The following is a 20,977-nucleotide window of genomic DNA, read 5'->3' on the forward strand; positions in this document are numbered from 1 at the left end:
AGATTCAAAACTTATTGCGAACATTTTGTTATATGTAGCTGTGTTACTTATATGCATATTTTTTTACTCAGTTGAGCAGAGCTCACAGAGTATATTAACTTTGATTGGATAACGGTTGGTTGTATAGGTATAAAGGAATCGAGATAGATATAGACTTCCATATATCAAAATCATCAGTATCGAAAAAAAATTTGATTGAGCCATGTCCGTAAGTCCGTCTGTCCGTTAACACGATAACTTGAGTAAATTTTAAGGTATCTTGATGAAATTTGGTATGTAGGTTCCTGGGCACTCATCTCAGATCGCTATTTAAAATGAACGATATCGGACTATAACCACGCCCACTTTTTTGATATTGAAAATTTCGAAAAACCGAAAAAATGCGATAATTCATTGCCAAAGACGGATAAAGCGATGAAACTTGGTAGATGGGTTGACCTTATGACGCAGAATAGAAAATTAGTAAGATTTTGGACAATGGGCGTGGCACCGCCCACTTCTAAAAGAAGGTAATTTAAAAGTTTTGCAAGCTTTAATTTGGCAGTCGTTGAATATATCATGATGAAATTTGGCAGGAAATTTACCACTATTACTATATATGTGCGAAATAAAAATTAGCAAAATTGGATGAAGAACACGCCCACTTTTTAAGAAAAGTTTTTTTAAAGTAAAATTTTAACAAAAAATGTAATGTCTTTACTGTATATAAGTAAATTAAGTCAACATTCAACTCCAGTAATGATATGATGCAACAAAATACAAAAATGAAAGAAAATTTCAAATTGGGCGTTGCTCCGCCCATTTTCATTTAGTTTGTGTAGAATACTTTTAATGCCATAAGTCGAACAAAAATTTACCAATCCTTCTTAAATTTGGTAGGGGCATAGATTCTATGACGTTAACTGTTTTCTGTGAAAATGGGCGAAATCGGTTGAAGCCACGCCCAGTTTGTATACACAATCCACCGTCTGTCCTTCCGCTTGGCCGTTAACACGATAACTTGAGCAAAAACCGATATATTTTTACTAAACTTAGTCCACGTACTTATCTGAACTCACTTTATCTTGGTATAAAAAATGGCCGCAATCCGGCTATAACCACGCCCACTTTTTCGATATCGAAAATTACGAAAAATGAAAAAATGCCATAATTCTATACCAAATACGAAAAAGGGATGAAACATGGTAATTTGATTGGTTTATTGACGCAAAATATAACTTTAGAAAAAACTTTGTAAAATGGGTGTGACACCTACCATATTAAGTAAAAGAAAATGAAAAACTTCTACAGGGCGAAATCAACAGCCCTTGGAATCTTGGAAGGAATACTGTTCGTGGTATTGCATATATAAAAAATTAGCAGTACCCGACAGATGAGTTTCTGGATCACCCTGGTCCACATTTTGTCGATATCTCGAAAACGCCTTCGCATATACAAATATCACCACTCCCTTTTAAGACCCTAATTAATACCTCTAATTTGATACCCATATCGTAAAAACACATTGTAGAGTCACCCTTGGTCTACCTTTATGGCGATATCGCGAAAACGCCTTCACATATACATCTAAGGGCCACCCGCTTTTAAAACCCTCATTAATACCTTTAATTTGATACCCGTATCGTACAAACACATTCTAGAGTCACCCCTGACCCACCCTAATGGCAATATCTCGAAAAGGCGTCCACCCATAGACCTAATGCCCACTCCCTCATAAAATGCTCAGTAACACCTTTCGTTTGATACCCATATCGTACAAACATTCTAGAGTCATCCTTGGTCCACCTTTATGGCGATATCTCGAAAAGCCGTCCACCTATAGAACTAAGGATTACTCCCTTTTAAAATACTCATTACCACCTTTCATTTGATACCCATATCGTACAAACACATTCTAGAGTCACCCCTGGCCCACCCTAATGGCGATATGTCGAAAAGGCGTCCACCTATAGACCTAATGCTCACTCCCTCTTAGAATGCTCAGTAAAACCTTTCGTTTGATACCCATATCGTACAAACATTCTAGAGTCACCCCTGGCCCACCCTAATGGCGATATCTCGAAAATGCGTCCACCTATAGACCTAATGCCCACTCCCTCTTAAAATGCTCAGTAAAACCTTTCGTTTGATACCCATATCGTACAAACATTCTAGAGTCACCCCTGGCCCACCCTAATGGCGATATCTCGAAAATGCGTCCACCTATAGACCTAATGCCCACTCCCTCTTAAAATACTCATTAACACCTTTCCATATCGTACAAACACATTCTAGAGTCACCCCTGGCCCACCTTTATGGCGATATCTCGAAAAGGCGTGCACCTATAGAACTAAGGATCACTCCCTCATTACCACCTTTCATTTGATACCCATATCGTACAAACACATTCTAGAGTCACCCCTGGCCCATCTTAATGGCGATATCTCGAAAAGGCGTCCACCGATAGACCTAAGGCCCACTCCCTCTTAAAATGCTCAGTAACACCTTTCATTTGATACCCATATCGTACAAACACATTCTAGAGTCACCAATGGTCCACCTTTATGGCGATATTTCGAAAACGCTTTCACATATACAACTAAGGCACACTTCCTTTTAAAATACTCATTAGCACCTTTCATTTGATACCCATATCGTACAAACAAATTCCAGAGTCAGCCCTGGTCCACCTTTATGGCGATATCCCTAAATGGCGTCCATCCATAGAACTATGGCCTACTCTCTCTTAAAATACTTTTTAATACCTTCCATACACATGTCATACAACCACATTCCAGGGTTACCCTAGCTTCATTTTCCTACATGGTGATTTTTTTTATTTTGTCTCCATAGCTCTCAACTGAATATGTAATGTTCGGTTACACCCGAACTTAGCCTTCCTTACTTGTAAATTTAATAAATAAATTGGAAAAAATTTAAACAATGGGACGCCATGCAAAATAGTTTGGCGCCATAATTATACTCAGTTGAGTAGAGCTCACAGAGTATATTAACTTTGATTGGATAACGGCTGGTTCTACAGGTATAAAGGAATTGAGATATATCTAGACTTCCATATATCAAAATCATCAGTATCGAAAAAAATTTGATTGAGCCATGTTCGTCCGTCAGTCTGCCCGTTAACACGATAACTTGAGTAACTTTTGAGGTATCTGGATGAAATTTGGTGTGTAGGTCCTGGTCACTCATCTCAGATCGCTATTTAAAATGAACGATATCGGACTATAACCACGCCCACTTTTTTGATATCGAAAATTTCGAAAAACCGAAAAAGTGGGATAATTCATTACCAAATACGGATAAAGCGATGAATCTTGGTAGGTGAGTTGAACTTATGACGCAGAACAGAAAACTATTAAAATTTTGGACAATGGGAGTGGCACCGCCCACTTTTAAAAGAAGGTAATTTAAAAGTTTTGTTAGCTGTAATTTGGCAGTCGTTGAAGGTATCATGATGAAATTTGGCAGGAAGGTTACTCCTATTACGTTTCTATAAAAATATGCAACATAAAAAACACAAATTTTTAACTTATTTTAAGGTTGGGTATTTGCGAATTTAGGTATTGCTGAAAACCATAGGATATACAAAATTTGTTGTAATATTATTTGAGATATAAATAAAAATATTTTTGGATGAGTAAACTCAGGAGCATGCTACGTATAATTGGCCATGGGTGAAACATGAGTGGGTAAGATTGACTCCTTCCACAGCTGATGATTGTCCTTGAGCTTTATTGATAGATATTGCGAAAGCCAACCTAAGCAAATTTGGTTGTGATCGGTCGATCCGTTTAGGACGCAACCCGAATAGAATACCTACATAAATAATTTGAATTTTATATGCATATATAGATTCAAAACTTATTGCGAACATTTTGTTATAGCTGTGTTACTTATATGCATATTTTTAATTTAATAAATAAATTGGAAAAAATTTAAACAATGGGACGCCATGCAAAATAGTGTTGCGCCATATTTATACTCAGGTGAGCAGAGCTCACAGAGTATATTAACTTTGATTGGATAACGGCTATAAAGGAATCGAGATAGATATAGACTTCCATATATCAAAATCATCAGTATCGAAAAAAATTTTATTGAGCCATGTCCGTCCGTCAGTCTGCCCGTTAACACGATAACTTGAGTAACTTTTGAGGTATCTGGATGAAATTTGGTGTGTAGGTCCTGGTCACTCATCTCAGATCGCTATTTAAAATGAACTATAACCACACCCACTTTTTCGATATCGAAAATTTCGAAAAACCTAAAAAGTGCGATAATTCATTACCAAAGACGGATAAAGCGATGAAACTTGGTAGGTGAGTTGAACTTATGACGCAGAACAGAAAACTATTAAAATTGTGTACAATGGGAGTGGCACCGCCCACTTTTAAAATAAGGCATTTTAAAAGTTTTGCAAGCTGTAATTTGACATTCGTTGAAGATATCATAATGAAATTTGGCAGGAAGGTTACTCCTGTTACTATAAGTATGCTCAATACAAATTAGCAAAATTGAAGAAGGACCACGCCCACGTAAAAAAAAATTATTTCAAGCCAAATTTTAACAAAAAATTTAATATCTTTACAGTATATAAGAAAATTATGTCAATATTGAACTCCAGTAATGATATGGTGCAACAAAATATAAAAATAAAAGAAAATTTGAAAATGGGCGTGGCTCCGCCCTTTTTCATTTAATATAACTTTAGAAAAAAACTTTGTAAAATGGGTGTGACACCTACCATATTAAGTAGGAGAAAATGAAAAAGTTCTGCGGGCGAAATCAAAAGCACTTGGAATCTTGGCATGAATACTGTTCGTGGTATTACATATATAAATAAATTAGCGGTACCCGACAGATGATGTTCTGGGTCACCCTGGTCCACATTTTGCTCGATATCTCGAAAACGCCTTTACATATACAACTACCACCACTCCCGTTTAAACCCCTCATTAATACCTTTAATTTGATACCCATATCGTACAAACACATTATAGAGTCACCCCTGGTCAACCTTTATGACGATATCTCGAAAAGCCGCTCACCTATAGAACTAAGGCACACTCACTTTTAAAATACTCATTAAAACCTTTCATTTGATACCCATATCGTACAAACAAATTCTAGAATCAACCCTGGTCCACCTTTATGGCGATATCTAGAAAAGGGGCTCACCTACAGAACTAAGGCACACTCACTTTTAAAATACTCATTAAAACCTTTCAAACAAATTCTAGAGTCACCCCTGGTCCACCTTTATGGCGATATCTCGAAAAGGCGTCCACCTATAGAACTAAGGCCCACTCCCTTTTAAAATACTCATTAACACCTTTCATTTGATACCCATATCGTACAAAGAAATTTTAGAGTCACCCCTGGTCCACCTTTATGGCGATATCTCGAAAAGGCGTCCACCTATAGAACTAAGGCCCACGCCTTTTGAAAATACTCAGTAACACCTTTCATTTGATACCCATAGGATAGGATAGGATAGGTTAGGTGGTAGCTTCCCTGATAAGGATAGCTCACTTGGACAACACGAAGGTCCGTTGTGATACCACATACACCAAAAATAACGGTGGCCTAGATCCAGCTACTTAGAGAATCGTTGGGTAGCAACGATAAAGCTCCGAATGATACCGATCTCAACCTTGGATATATCCTCGGGAGATCCAAGTGAGTCGCGACCGAAGTACTTTCGCCTAATTCTGGCAAAAGCTGGACAATCAAGCATAAAGTGATTTGGTGATTCCACCTCATCATCCTCCATACAGCTGCAGCAGGATGGAGTTTCCAGTATATTGAGACGTACCGCATGGATACCCATGGGACAGTGCCCTGTCAAAACCCCAATGACCATTGATAGGTGAGCCTTAGTGAACCCAATTATTTCAGCAGACCTCCTGCCATCCACTTTCGGCCAGAAAGATCTTGCTACCCTGCAAGACGTGGTATCCGCCCAACGTTTGCTGAGCTGATTCGAGGCCCAGCTATGGAGGAGCAATCCACAGGTGGCCAGCGGGATCCCGAAGTCCCTACAGCCATCTTCATCCGGTTCAGTTGTACCGATGCGGGCTAAGAGATCCGCTTGACATTTACCCGGGATATCACTATGGCCCGGGACCCAGATAATCTTAATTGTAAAATAATTCAGGCACTCCCAGACCACCCTCGATCGCACTGTAGTTGAGCTCAAGGCCTTGGTAGCCGATTGGCTATCAGAGTAGATGTTAAATTCCCTAACCGTGGTAGCACTGGATAGCATTCCATCCACCGCATCCTTAATCGCAACAATTTCCGCTTGGAATACACTGCAGTGATCAGCCAACTTAAACTTGCGGCTTAAATTTAGCTCTTGAAAAAAGACCCCCCCACCAACCTTTCCATCCAACTTTGACCCATCCGTGAACAAGTTAACCGGTCCCATGCCCCAGATAATTCCTCTTCCCCAATCCTCTCTCTCTGGAATAACTGGGGTGAAGGTTGTATAGGGAGCTGTTATCGGCATACAGTAGTCCGTTCTGTCCGGGATGAAGTCGAAACTGGTAAGAAGGCTAGAGTGTCCGCGGTCAGAAAGTCTATATCCCATATCACGAAGCCTGACCAACGACCTTGCCGCGGCCGCCTTTCCCGCAATATCTACTGGGTATATGTTCAGCATGACGTTCAGTGCCAAGGTAGGCGTTGTTCTGAGAGCGCCACTGATACCGATCAGCGCCGTCCGTTGCACTGACACTAACATTTTGGAGGTGCTCGCCGTGTCCAGTGCTTTCCACCAGACCAGCACCCCATATAGCAGAATCGGTTTGACCACCATATCATAAAACCAGTGTACTATTCTTGGCGAGAGTCCCCATCTCTTTCCGATAGCTCCTCTGCAGCAGTACAAGGCAATGGCGGCCTTCCTGGCCCGATCTTCCACATTGGGTCTCCAGGACAGTTTCTTGTCCAAAACAATCCCCAAATATTTAACCCTATCAGAAAGTACCAACGGTACCCCTCCAATCGAGGGAGTTCTGAAATCGGGCACCTTATATCTTCTTGTGAAAAGGACCAATTCCGTTTTTCCCGGGTTGACCGCCAATCCACATGATTCAGCCCACCTAGCCACAGTATCCAGGTAGCCCTGAAGAACGTCGCGCAGGGCGCCCAGAAATTTGCCTCTGACTAGGATAGCGAGGTCATCTGCATAGGCAACCACCCGACAACCATTGGCTTCCAGCTCCACAAGAAGCTCGTTGACTACCACAACCCAGAGGAGAGGAGATAGGACACCCCCCTGTGGCGTGCCCCTGCACACCTTCCTCTTAATTATGGCCCCTCCCCACTCCGCTGCGACAATTCTGCCGCATAGAAGTTTGCTAATAAATTCAACCAGAGCCGCCTCGACTCCTAAACCCACCAGAGCTCTTTCGATTGACCCCGGTAAGACATTGTTAAAAGCTCCCTCGATGTCTAGAAAGGCACCCAGAGCATACTCTTTGTGTTCCAGGGACCCCTCTATTTGCTTTACAATCGAATGGAGAGCCGTTTCCGTCGATCTGCCCTTGCAGTACGCATGTTGTGAAGCCGACAGTAACCCCCGAGGTATCCTTTCCCGTAGGTACAGGTCAATCAACCGCTCAAACGTCTTAAGAGGAAACGACGAGAGACTGATTGGCCTGAAATCCTTAGGTGATACATGAGAGCTTCTGCCGGCCTTCGGAATGAAAATAACCCTAACCGTGTGCCAAGACTTCGGGATATAGTTAAGCCTGAGGCAGTTAGTATATATGATGGCCAACCAGCGGCAGGAAATCCCCAAAGACCTTTGAAGCTGCGCAGAAATGATTCCATCCGGGCCCGGAGACTTATAGGGCTTGAACGACCCTATAGCCCAGGTTATCTGACTTTCCCGTATTGGAATGGCAGGCACTTCTGCATGGCCAACGACCGCCGACCATGCAGGCGAAGATCCCTGCGCAACTGGGACATCGGGAAAATGATTGTCCAGTAAAAGCCTTAGGGACTCCTCGCTACTCATCGACCAGTCCCCACCACCATCTCTCAGATACCCCAGAGGAACGGGGTTCCTAGAGAGTATTTTTCTAAATCTCGCGGATTCATTGCAGCCTTCTACGTTTTCGCAGAAGCTTCGCCATGCATCTCGCTTGGCTATCCTTATTTCATATTTATAAATCCCCAGACTCACCTTATAGAGCTCCCAGTCCGAGGGTAATTTACTCCTCCTGGCTCTGTTGAAGAGCCGCCGACTGGACGCTCTTAGGTCGTCAAGAGAATCCGACCACCAGGGCGGCTTGCCCTTCCCCCTGTAAGTTTTCAATGGGCAGGACAGCTGAAAGGCGCTATTGCTTGCCGAGGTGAAGTTTTCCACCAGAACGTCTATCTCAGATTCGGACAGGCCCGAACTAATGATAGGCACCGCAGGCAGTAGCTCTCCCAGCTTCCTACAATACAAGTCCCAGTTAGTACTTTTAGGGTTCCTAAAAGATATTTTACCGGGACGTTCTTCGTTCACTGAGAACTGAATATATCGGTGCTCAGAGAAGGAGTGCCCGTTAAGAACCCTCCATCCAGATATCCGACCTTCCAGTTCTCTACTAACCAGGGTGAGGTCCAGGACCTCCTCCCTTAACGCAGTAATAAAAGTCGGGTCATTCCCCCTATTACATATACAAAGTCCCTCATCTACAATAAAAGTAAATAAAGACTCACCTCTAGTGTTGGTATCCGAGCTTCCCCAAATGCTACGATGGGCATTTGCATCGGCACCGATGATCACGCAAACACCTCTCCGCCTTGCTTCAGCGGTGATTTCACCCAGTATCGCAGGTGGTGGTCCCACTACGTCCCCGTGGGGCATGTACGCTGAGACCACCCACATTTCATTACTTCCTCGCTCGAGGCAGACCGTGGTTACGTCAGCATTGCTGAAATTAGAGAGAATAAAAGCTTTAATCTCTTTTTTAACAAGCACACAGGATCTAGGCCTACTTGCCTCCCCATGCACCAAGGTGTTGAATTTTCCAGTCCTTAATCCAGAAATCTTACTGCCGTTACTACTCAGCCACGGCTCCTGGACAAGGACTATATCCACTCCGCCTTTTTCAAGGCAGAGCACCAAATTTGCGGAAGCCGCCTTAGAGTGCTGAAGATTGATTTGACGGATTTCCATCAAAAGCGCTCTTCTTCCGCACCCCATCCTTGGCGGATTCGTATTAGTATTGTCCATTCTAAAAAAAGTCCCCCCTCAAGGCCGCTATCCGGAGCCGATTGTGTAGTCGCCCTTTAACGATCTCGTGGTTATCTATGCTACGCAGGGAGGCCACGCGAGGGTTGACGCATTACCTTATGAGTAATGCGTTCAGAGCCAGACCGGACGCGAAGCGGGAAAATCTTCAACCGCACCTACACCACCAACTTAACGGCAACGGAGCCGGAACGTACCTTGAGGCCCGCCACGGTTTTAACGGGACGTGGGCAGGTGCAGTATTAGCCTTCCAGCCATTTTGGTAGGGTTTCACCCCGACCTACTAAAGTGGCAGAATACCGCACCTACCAGCCCATTCCGTACAAACAAATTCTAGAGTCACCCCTGATCCACTTTTATGGCGATATCTCGAAAAGGCGTCCACTTTACAACTAAGGCCTACTCCCTTTTAAAATACTCACTAACACCTTTCATTTGATATCCATGTCGTACAAACAAATTCTACAGTCACCCCTGGTCCACCTTTAACGCGATATCTCCAAAAATCGTCCACCTATAGAAATACGCCCACGCCCTTTTAAAACACTCATTAACACCTTCCATTTGATACCCATATCGTACAAACAAATTCCGGAGTCAGCCCTGGTCCACCATCATGGCGATATCCCTAAATGGCGTCCACCTATAGAACTATGGCTCACTCCCTCTTAAAATACTCTTTAATCTTTAATACCTTCCATTTGATACACATGTCATACAAACACATGCCTGGGTTACCCTAGGTTCATTTTCCTACATGGTGATTTTTCCTTATTTTGTCTCCATAGCTCTCAGCTGAGTATGTAATGTTAGGTTACACCCGAACGTAGCCTTCCTTACTTTTTTTATGATTGTATTTACCACAATTTCACATGCTTGAGGTTTCAACTTCATGTTTTTACAGGTGTTAGCGGGGTTGATTACTATTAAAGCATAATTATAGAGTTGCATCGAAACCCTGGATGGTTACTCTAAGAAATATTGAACGCATTTTCATAACAAGTAAGGAAGGCTAAGTTCGGGTGTAACCGAATATTACATACTCAGCTGATAGCTTTGGAGACAAAATAAGGGAAAATCACCATGTAGGAAAATGAACCTTGCGTAACCCTGGAATGTGTTTGTATGACATGGGTATCAAATGGAAGGTATTATAGAGTATTTTAAAAGAGAGTGGACCATAGTTCTATCGGTGAACGCCATTTCGGGATATCACCATAAAGGTGGACTAGGGGTGACTCTAGAATGTGTTTGTACGATATGGGAATCAAATGAAAGGTGTTAATGAGTATTTTAAAAGGAAGTGGGCCTTAGTTGTATATGTGAAGACGTTTTCGAGATATCGAACAATATGTTGACCGGGTGACCAAGAACATCATCTGTCGGGTACCGCTAATTTATTTATATATGTAATACTACGATCAGTATTCCTGGCAAGATTCCAAGGGCTTTTTATTTCGCCCTGCAGAACTTTTTCATTTTATTCTACTTAATCTGGAAGGTGTCACATTCATTTTAAAAAGTCTTTTCTAAAGTTATATTTTGCGTCAATAAACCAATAAAATTACCATGTTTCATCCCTTTTTTCGTATTTGGTATAGAATTATGGCATTCTTTTTCATTTTTCGTAATTTTCGATATCGAAAAAGAGGGCGTGGTTATAGTCGGATTTCGGCCATTTTTTTATACCAAGATAAAGTGAGTTCAGATAAGTACGTGGACTAAGCTTAGTAAAGATATATCGGTTTTTGCTCAAGTTTTCGTGTTAACGGCCGAGCGGAAGGACAGACGGTCGACTGTGTATGAAAACTGGGTGTGGCTTCAACCGATTTCGCCCATTTTCACAGAAAACAGTTACCATCATAGAATCTATGCCCCTACCAAATTTCAAGGTCAACCCTCCTACCAAGTTTTATCGTCTTATCCGCCGTTGGAAATGAATTATCGTATTTTTTCAATTTTTCGAAATTTTCGATATCGAAAAAGTGGGCGTGGCTATAGTCCGATATCGTTCATTTTAAATAGCGATCTGAGATGATCGCCCAGGAACCTACATTCCAAATTTCATCAAGATACCTCGAAATTTACTCAAGTTATCGTGTTAACGGACAGACGGACGGACGGATATGGCCCAATCAAATTTTTTTTTTCCATACTGATGATTTTGGTATATGGAAGTCTATACCTATCTTGATTCCTTTATACCTGTACAACCAACCGTTATCCAATCAAAGTTAATATACAGTGTGTGCAAAGCATGCTGAGTATAAAAATATGGCTCCCTATGCAAAACTTAAAATTTTATAGGAAATATCCTAGACGTAATCATAAGGAAATAAAAAGAAGTTTCAATCTAATGTACATGGACATACCTATTGCAACGAATTTACTGCAAATCCTCTTATTTGCAACCTTCTGCTAAGTTCGAATCACTAAACTGTTGAATGAAAAACTCCAATATTTAATAATGCAAAATGGCCTTTATTAAAGTACTTCACAATAAATAACTCTACTATTGCCCGACAGATAGCGTGCTTAATCGAAAACTGATTCTAGCGCCTCTATCTTTCGGTGCCTTTTATACTCTTTGATTTCTTCGTTCGCATCTTCTAGGCGCTTCCATTTCCAGAAGCTACTAGTTGACCATCAGCTATCAAATTTCTCAGCTGTAACTACAATTGCACGATTTTATAGCTTCTCTCATTGCATACTTTCGGGAGTATCTCAGATATATGCATGTGGTTGTGGGTTGCTTCTTAGCTGCGTATACGTACATATGTGTAGACATAATGATTGATTCGTTTATGTAGATACATAATGATTGATTTATGGATGTGCATACAAGCATCGGCTTAGAGATGGCAGTACCCCTTAGTGTTGCTAATATTCGTAACACTGCCCTCCACCTAAGTCTGATCGCCCCGATCAGACAAATCTCTCGATCTGACCGCTGCTAGCCTCTCCAAATGAACCACCCTTCTATTTCGTGGTTTCCCAATTATTTGTATGCGGTAGATGGCATCACTGCTCCTCTTCACAACTCTGTAAGGGCCTTCCCCACTGCACCGATATTTGGATGGAACACCTTTCCGCCGGTGAGGGTTGTATAGCAGTTCCAAATCTCCCTCCCGGAAACCTTCCGAATTATTTTCCTTGTCGTACCTGTGTTTCATCTTACTACTCATTATCCTGGATCGTTCCCTCGCACTCTGTTGTTTGGCCAATGTACTACTTCGGAGAGCTTGCGCTTGACGGATTGGCTTCGGATAATCTGTATCGTTCCCAGGATTCACAACAGTAGTGCGCCCCGGCTTGAAACTACCCCCGCATTCTTTGTGGGAAATTCGTTCCATCGTTTTTGTGCGTCCATTAGGGTTTGTCAGTGCCAGTGTTTCTCTCGCAGGTACTTTTGATTTCGCTTTATTTGGCCCATTCGATCCATCAACCTTTACTTTTGACTTTCGTGGTCTTTGTCGAGTCTTCTCCACCACTATCCGATTACTGCTGAACCCTTTCTCCAAACTAAAGTTAAGTGGTATATCCTGGTTCTTATAGTGCATAATCTTTCTGCGCATATTGATCCTGATGTCATGGTCAACTAAGAAGTCCACTCCTAATATGACTTCATCAACAATCTCCGCCACAATGAATTTGTGTAGAACCATGACCTTTCGAATTAATACCTCACATACCACTTCTCCTTGGACTTGGTTATGCTCGCCAGTAACCGTACGCTACCTTGCTCCAGGTAACGGTTTTACTCTCCTGTTGACCAAGTCAGATCGGATTAAAGAATGAGATGCGCCCGTATCTACAGTCAGTAAACGCCACTTGCCATCCAGCTTTCCTTCGACGGCAAGACTGCTCGATTTTCTTCCAATTTGCGACACATATATCACAGGATATTCAATAGCTTGGGCAAGTTTTCGTTCTTTACATCTGACACGCTCTTGCCCATCTCCTCCAACTTTGCGTTTACGGCCACCCACATTGTTGAAACTATTAGGACCAAGATCGCAATGACGTGCAATGTGACTGGGCTTCCCGCATTTGAAGCATTTGATAACTCTTTCTCTCCACTTTTTCGATCCTGTCAGCGCCTCCAATATGGCGTCTACCCACTCTGGCCATTATACTTCCACACGGCGTGCTTTGAAAACTGGCATACACAGAAGCGACGCTGTCTCCTGAATCAGAGCTTGTGACACCGTTTCTGCGAATGTTGGCTTTGGGTTTGTGTATGTAGCTCGCTTTGTTTCAACGTCCCGTATGCCATTTATAAAGCTCTGAATCTTTACCCTTTCAGTGTATTCCACGGGTACGTCTGCATTTGCAAGATGTGCCAGCCTTTCAACATCCGACGCAAACTCTTGCAAAGTTTCACCAGGCCTCTGGAAGCGATTCAGTAACTCCATTTTGTATATCTGTCTCGTGTGCTCGCTTCCGTGTCGCCTCTCAAGAGCGCTCATCAATGTTTCGTAGTTGTTCCGCTCTCCCTCGGGAATAGTCTGTAGGATTTCAGCAGCAGATCCTTTCTATGCCACGAATAGTGCAGCAACTTTATCTTCAGCACTACAGTTGTTCACTGCTGCGGTCTTCTCTAACTGAATCTTAAACACCTGGAAAGGAACAGAGTAGTCAAAAGATTGAGTTTTTGCCTTTGGATTGGTTGCTGAAACAGCTGGGCGATTTAATTGCTACTCCTGTATACGACCTCTCAAATCTTCTATCTCAGCATCAATTTTGTCCTCGTGCTGCACAATTTTTGTATCCTGTGCTTCCAGCTTTGATGTTACCCTTGCTTCCTGTGCTTCCAACTGCGAAGACGTTTGCGCCACCTGCAATGATAAGCGTTCCTCTTGTGCTTCCATCTTAGATGTTATAAGTGTCTCTTGCGACTCCAGTTGGGATGCTATACGTGGTTCCAGTTGGGATGTTATATTTGTCTTTTGTTCTTCCACACAGAGCGAAAAGCACACATAAAATACCCTATAAACTAGAAGAATTTTTACATAGTTTCTCTATGGTTTTTCTCCAAGCTGAACCTCTTCTTATTATAAGTTGGTATTTCTTTTTAATAAAATTAAAAAGTTATCATTGAGCAGCGAGAAGAAAATTTGCTTAAAAATAAGAAGAAACAATAGCGATTTGAGAAGACTTTCTCTTTGAAAAAGTTAAGAAGAATTCACATGAAACTGAAACGACTTCCCCTTTTAATTAAATCAATAAGAAAATCTGCTAAAAATAAGAAGAAGAAATCAAGAAGAATTCATATAAAAATGAAACGACTTTCCCTTTTAATTGAATCAATAGGAAATACACTAGAATTTAGAAACGTCCTTTCTAAGCTACATTAAAAATATATTTTCTAATATTAATGAGATACATATATTCTCATTTTTTTAGAATAAAAATATTTTTTTAATAAAAGAAATCATTTATTTCTTTTATAAAAGTTCTTTTTGTTGTATTTTATTATTTATTACAACTTACATTCCAATATTTTTTTGGTCCTAGAACTTTAATACCATTATTTAAAACATAAAAGTGAACAGATGGACCATCTGTCATATCAAAAGTTAAAAGATTGTACTCTTTAGTTTCACTTCCAATTACATATGATTGAAACCTTTAGGAAAAACTCAAATACACATGCCTTTTTACAACGATAGAAACATATTGTTCTTTTACTAAAAAGTCACAAATTTCATTTATTTTAACTACATCTTCAGTTATTGTGACAATTTGTCCAATTTTAAAATTATGGCCCCTAAAAACAATAGCGTCTGTTCGATTGTATAAATGAAAATCTTTCAGATTCATTGAGGAAATATAAGCATTATTTTCTACTTTCAAAGGACACAAATTATTTATTATATATTCAGGTTGAATGAATTTTTTATTTAGAATGGCATTTGCAAATCCCAAAGACGCTTTTGTGGCTAATGTTAGAGGTACATTGACCCTTGACGTAATACTTCGCGCATACTTTTTATGGATTTGATGTTCAGATTCAAATCTAAATGACCACAAGTACCTAAGAGGGCCTAGTTTTTTAATAACTGTAGTATAATGAAGCATATTGTGATGTTTGGGTTTTAAGTTTTCTGTGAATAGTTTTTGATATAAAGAATTATGTTCTCTTATCAAAAGTTGTAAGTTTAGAAGAATACTGTTGTCAAAATTTGGATATAAAACTATATCAACAATTTTTATAAAAATAACTAAAAATTTGTAAACGACATCGTTTTTGTCAACTAGGTCACCTATAATTAGCAGTATGAAATGGGTAAACGATTTCATTTGCTTTGCACTCATTTTAAAACTTGCACTTGCTATATGATTTTTATGAATAGGGGGGCTTATGTTACAGATTTCCAACTCACCGTATTGAAACATTTGTTTTCTGTAATTTAAGGTCTCTAAAGTAAACATTTTCTTTTCATAAATAAAATAATTTAAAATTTTTGAAAAGTTGTACTTACAAACTCCGTTGAACAAATCATGCATAATGTCGCGTGCTATGTTATCAACAACATGAAAGTCTGGCAGTGAATTAAATATAGAAGTTTCTTTTATGCCAGTTTCTTTTGAGTTATTCAAATATATATCAATATCGTAATTACTTTTATTTTTTAAAGAATCGGAAATCTCAATGCAATCTCTTTGTGTTTGTTGCCTCATTCTTTTACATATTCGGCAAAAAGAATTTGCCGAAAATGATTTAACCTATCCCAACACTGCGTTAAGACCTAAATTGTCGCCTAATATTTGCACAAGTTTAATGAATATTTTGAAGCTCGAATATATTTGAAAGGCGACTACTTTGGCTCTTTGGCAAAGACGCAAATGTATAATAAATACCACAAATTTTCTATTGGCCACATTTCGATCCTAATGGGTCATTAATTTCAAAGTCGTTCAAATATAGGAATAGAGGTATTGTTAAACAAGTCGGATCGGTATAATATTTAATCCAAAGACTTCCACTCAGAAAAGTAGAATACGTGTGGGAAGTTGCTATTTCTTGAATACAAGGAATTATTTCTTTTAGGACACTGTCTCTTTCGAGAAACTTTTTAATTTGAAACGGAATATCTACAAGGGTTGTTTCTGGTTTTGTTCCTGTTAAAGTAGGATTATTATTCAAAACTATTACTGATAACTCATTGCTTAAAACATATTCCTTTGGAGGCTTGAAATATTGCATATTTTCCAATTCGTTAAAAAATTTATATTCAGTATCAACAAACGAAAAAGGCTGAGATATACAATGCATTATCTCTTTAAAAAATAGTTCATTACTATTGTTTACAATCAAAAGTTTAATTACTTCACATATGGGAGCAGTAATATTTTCTGTTATTGAATGTTGAATGTCAAGAACACTTTTTCTTGAAAAATTTAGATTGTTATGAAGATTAAGAAGAAAATAGATAATCGATTTTTTAAAATCTAAATTGAATGTTCGGAACTGTTCAATTGAGTTATTTACTGAATGCTCAATATTCATTTCACTTTCTTCAACAACATTTTGTTTTGGTATTTCAATACTTAGTTTCAAATTAAGGTCCTTGATGTGTTTTTCTACATGCTTTTGAAAACGATAAAGGTTAGTGGAAATTTGATCACAACTTTTGAATTTACATATAAATTTATAAATATCTGGCACGCCATGGTAAACTTTGATGTGGCTGATAAAAGCGCTTGTACTAAGGAAATTTTGGTCACATAAGAAGCAAGAAAGTTTGGGCATTTTGGAATATTTTCTGTTTTTTATTTAAGACAAATTTAATTTACTTAATAAACTTGAAACTGAGGGGAAATCTTCAGACTTTAGTTCAAAAAAAGTATTGCTCCAAAAATGCCCAAACTTGCTTGCTATTGTGTGCGTATTCAATTTGAAAAACATGACATAACTTAATAATGTACTCAACAGCTTTCATAAATGGGAAACATTTCCATTTGAGGCCATCACAAAATACATAACTTTGCAATATATCCGAAAAATCTGTGCCCACAGCTATTATACGAGGCTGTAATGTCCGTTTTTTGTCAGCATAATCCTTAATTAGTGCAGAAATACTTTGCATTATGTCATTTGGGGTTGAAACCAGAGTTATAAAATCGTATTGGGCATCAGCAATCGTAGGTTTTTCATTCCTATTACGACGCAGTGGTTGCAGAATGCAATGCAGTAGCAACATAGTTATACAGTATTTAGAATCTGTTAAAGGTATATGATTAGATAAAATTTAAATAAACTGACATTTATATGTACCATTTGAAATATTTGTCTTTAAAACTTTAGAGAGCAGCAATTCTCTGCTTGCTTTGTTCTTAACATCACACTGCAAGATTGGCATTATTTTTTATAAAAGTTGTCCAGCTTCAAAAATAATTGATTTGATTTGCCTGGATACATATTTTCGAAATCTATCTCGACCTAGGAATAAATTTATTTAAATTTTTAAACGAAACCTAAATCAAAATACTTACTAATTCATAACCGTTGGAATCGCTATACCTAGCCAATCCTCCAACAAATCTTTTATTGAGTTTGCACTTTTTAGCCTCATAACAGATGTTTGTTTCCAATACGATTTAACTTGATCCCACGGTGCGCAGTTGTTAGCCAACATTTCTTCTCCAGGAGCTCTTCTGAAATTTCAAAAAATAATAATTAATTAAATTAAATTAATAAATAATTTTCAAATGGAGACTAGTAATTCTAACCAAGCGATGTTTCTTCTGTTTCGATTTCAGTGCTTGAAGGTCTTTCAATCCTGATAGAGTTTGCCCAACGTGAATACAGTTTGCCGGAGGGATTCTTCTTTCCTTTTTTTCTATCTAAAATATAAGTTTCCTGAAAAGATAACGCAATCATCTTTTGAAAAAAATGCACTGTAAAAAAAATAAATTATCTAAAATAAACGCAATATTTTAGCATCATAAAACAATCACTTCGTTATACTCAAATTTAATGGGCTATAAAATTGCATACTTTGAATTTTTCTAAAAGAAAGTTAGAAAGTAATTGACGTAATTGTTTTCCACAAAGCTAAAATATGTAAGCCACAGTCAAAAAATCTAACAAACTATTTAAATTACGGGTTTTTCCTTTGGGAATATTTGACATATTGCATTTTCCCATTGCTTCATGTCTGAGTAATTCATCTTCCGACCGGTGCCTGAATAGCTTTCTATAGTACAATGTGTGAGCGTCTTTTGATGTTTATTATCAATATATCCCTTTTGATCGTGAAAAGCAAGCACAAGTTGGCGTCTGACAGTCGATTTCAAAAGATCATAAACGTTAAATGACGTATATTCAGACGGCAATGATATTGGTGTTGATTCTCTGGATTTCACGGTGTCTAAGTCGTTCGATATTTTTTCCAACCAACTCAATATTGTACTATGCCCTGAGTCGGTATCGCTGTCACACATTAATGGAATATTCTGAAAAAACTATAACTAGAGCAATCATATATTTATTTAAAGATAAAAACTTACCAAACGATTTCTCCACTCCCTCAATCCAGACTTGAACTTTATTTTCTCGCCGAAAAATTTGCTTTCCAAACTGTCTTCAATTTTTTTTTTAAACGGGATAAGACATGATTCCGCGTTCATTTAAAATGTGCATGATTTCATCATTCAATTCCCATGATTTCATCAAATCCAATATTTCAGCTACACTATGGAGCGCGTCGATATCCGCCATTTTAATTTTTGTGCGTTGTTGCATTGTAAAGCTCACTGAAAATGTTTGCACTTTGAGTTTAACACATTTCAATATAAAAACTTTCAATTGCATATGAAATTGAATGAAAACTTTTATAAATTTATGTTCATATAAGATTTAAAAAGATTTAAATAACTTCACAGCGATTGATTTAAACATTAAAATCATAAACTTCACTTGTCCGGCTTGTCTGTCCCACGAATAGAAAAACACTGAGCATTTCGCTAACTACATTTCCAAGAACAAGAAACATACCACTGAACTAATACTGTTTTTGTAACGGTACTATCGCTACAAAAAAAAAAAAAAAAAAAAAATATATGCTATCTAGTAGTGTTTAGAGGAAATACGTCTTAATAAAATCAAGAAGCTCCTTGTAAAAATTAGAAGTAACTCTTTTTAATAAAGAAAAAAGTGTTATTTGTTGCAATTAGACGTTTTCCGTTTTATTTTTGAATTATTAACAGAAAATGCCACATTTTCAACAGAAAAATTTGAAAATAAGGCGATATATGGTAATTTCAAACTGATTATCGTTTTAATAAATTTAATAGGATTTTCAACATAAAAATAAAAATAATATCTGCTAAAAATTTCTTCGATTTCATCTCCCGTCATACCCCATCGCCTAAAAATATTTTAAGACGTTAAACTCATATTTTTTAGGTGACATTTTTGGCTCTGTGCAGTTGTGATGACATGTTGGTGGATATTTGTGATGACATTTCGGACATTTGTGCCGATATTGCAGCCAATATCATGTACAAGTCTGTGTTCCAAATTACAGCTTGCAAACTTTTTAAATTACCTTCTTTTAAAAGTGGGCGGTGCCACGCCCATTGTCCAAAATTTTACAAATTTTCTATTCTGCGTAATAAGGTCAACCCACCTACCAAGTTTTATCGTCTTATCCGCCTTATGAAATGAATTATCGTATTTTTTCAATTTTTCGAAATTTTCGATACCGAAAAAGTGGGCGTGGCTATAGTCCGATATCGTTCATTTTAAATAGCGATCTGAGATGATCGCCCAGGAACCTACATTCCAAATTTCATCAAGATACCTCAAAATTTACTCAAGTTATCGTGTTAACGGGCAGACGGACGGACGGACATGGCTCAATCAAATTTTTTTTCGATACTGATGATTTTAATATATGGAAGCCTATGTCTATCTCGATTCCTTTATACCAGTACAACCAACCGTTGTCCAATCAAAGTTAATATACTCTGTGTGCAAAGCAAGCATTTCATTTGATGGCCCACATTACAGTCTCGAGCAGAAGTTCCGAATTTCCAAGGGAAAAATTTGTGCTTTCCAAGATTTAGAACGATTGAAATGCAATGGCGTTTGTTATTTGTTTCTTTGCGCCAGTAATTATATGATTAGTAAATAATATAGATTTTGGGGTTTTAAAAATGTTAAATAAAAATAACTTTAAAGTTTGGAAGAGCCCCCAAGATGGTCTAGAATTCTAGTTTGTTTACCTTTATGTTTTTGTTTTATAGTAACATATATGTATATAAACTAGGGTGGTTACAAGGTATATGGCGAATATTAATTTTTGTTCTATCTTTCGGGGCACCCTTCCTAAAATATGCCAATAGATCACAAAATGATTATAGCAAAGTTTCAGGCCAATGCGACAATATTAACACGTGCCTCATTGAGGTCAAAGCACACCTGTTAAATAATGATTATTAATGGTAATGATTAGCCGTTCCATTGATCATTTTCTTTAAACGCCATTTAATGATTACTTGCCATTATTTTTTATTTTTAATGATTACTTCTCAATTGATTAAAAAAATAATCAAAAAAATCATGATTTTTTACGATTATTAAAAAAAAATTAAAAAAATCAAAAGTAATTGATTATTTTTAATTTTTTTTTAATTATTTGGATTATTTTTCCGCTTTGTTGAAAGAAAAATTCTCGTTTGTTGCACGCATACAAGTAAATTTTAGGATGCAA

At 38.3% G+C, this 20,977-nt stretch overlaps 1 protein-coding gene and 1 pseudogene across 15 annotated transcripts in view; one reads left to right on the top strand and one right to left on the bottom strand.

Annotated features, from left to right (window-relative positions):
- ey (eyeless) overlaps nt 1–20,977 on the top strand; it is a 2,912,801-nt gene that overhangs the window by 1,932,355 nt on the left and 959,469 nt on the right. The gene's annotated exons all lie outside the window — the stretch shown is intronic.
- On the bottom strand, nt 17,096–17,679 carry LOC137234683 (uncharacterized; annotated as a pseudogene).

Source organism: Eurosta solidaginis, chromosome X, assembly GCF_040869045.1.
Source record: "Eurosta solidaginis isolate ZX-2024a chromosome X, ASM4086904v1, whole genome shotgun sequence".
NCBI classification, from domain to species: Eukaryota; Metazoa; Arthropoda; class Insecta; order Diptera; family Tephritidae; genus Eurosta; species Eurosta solidaginis.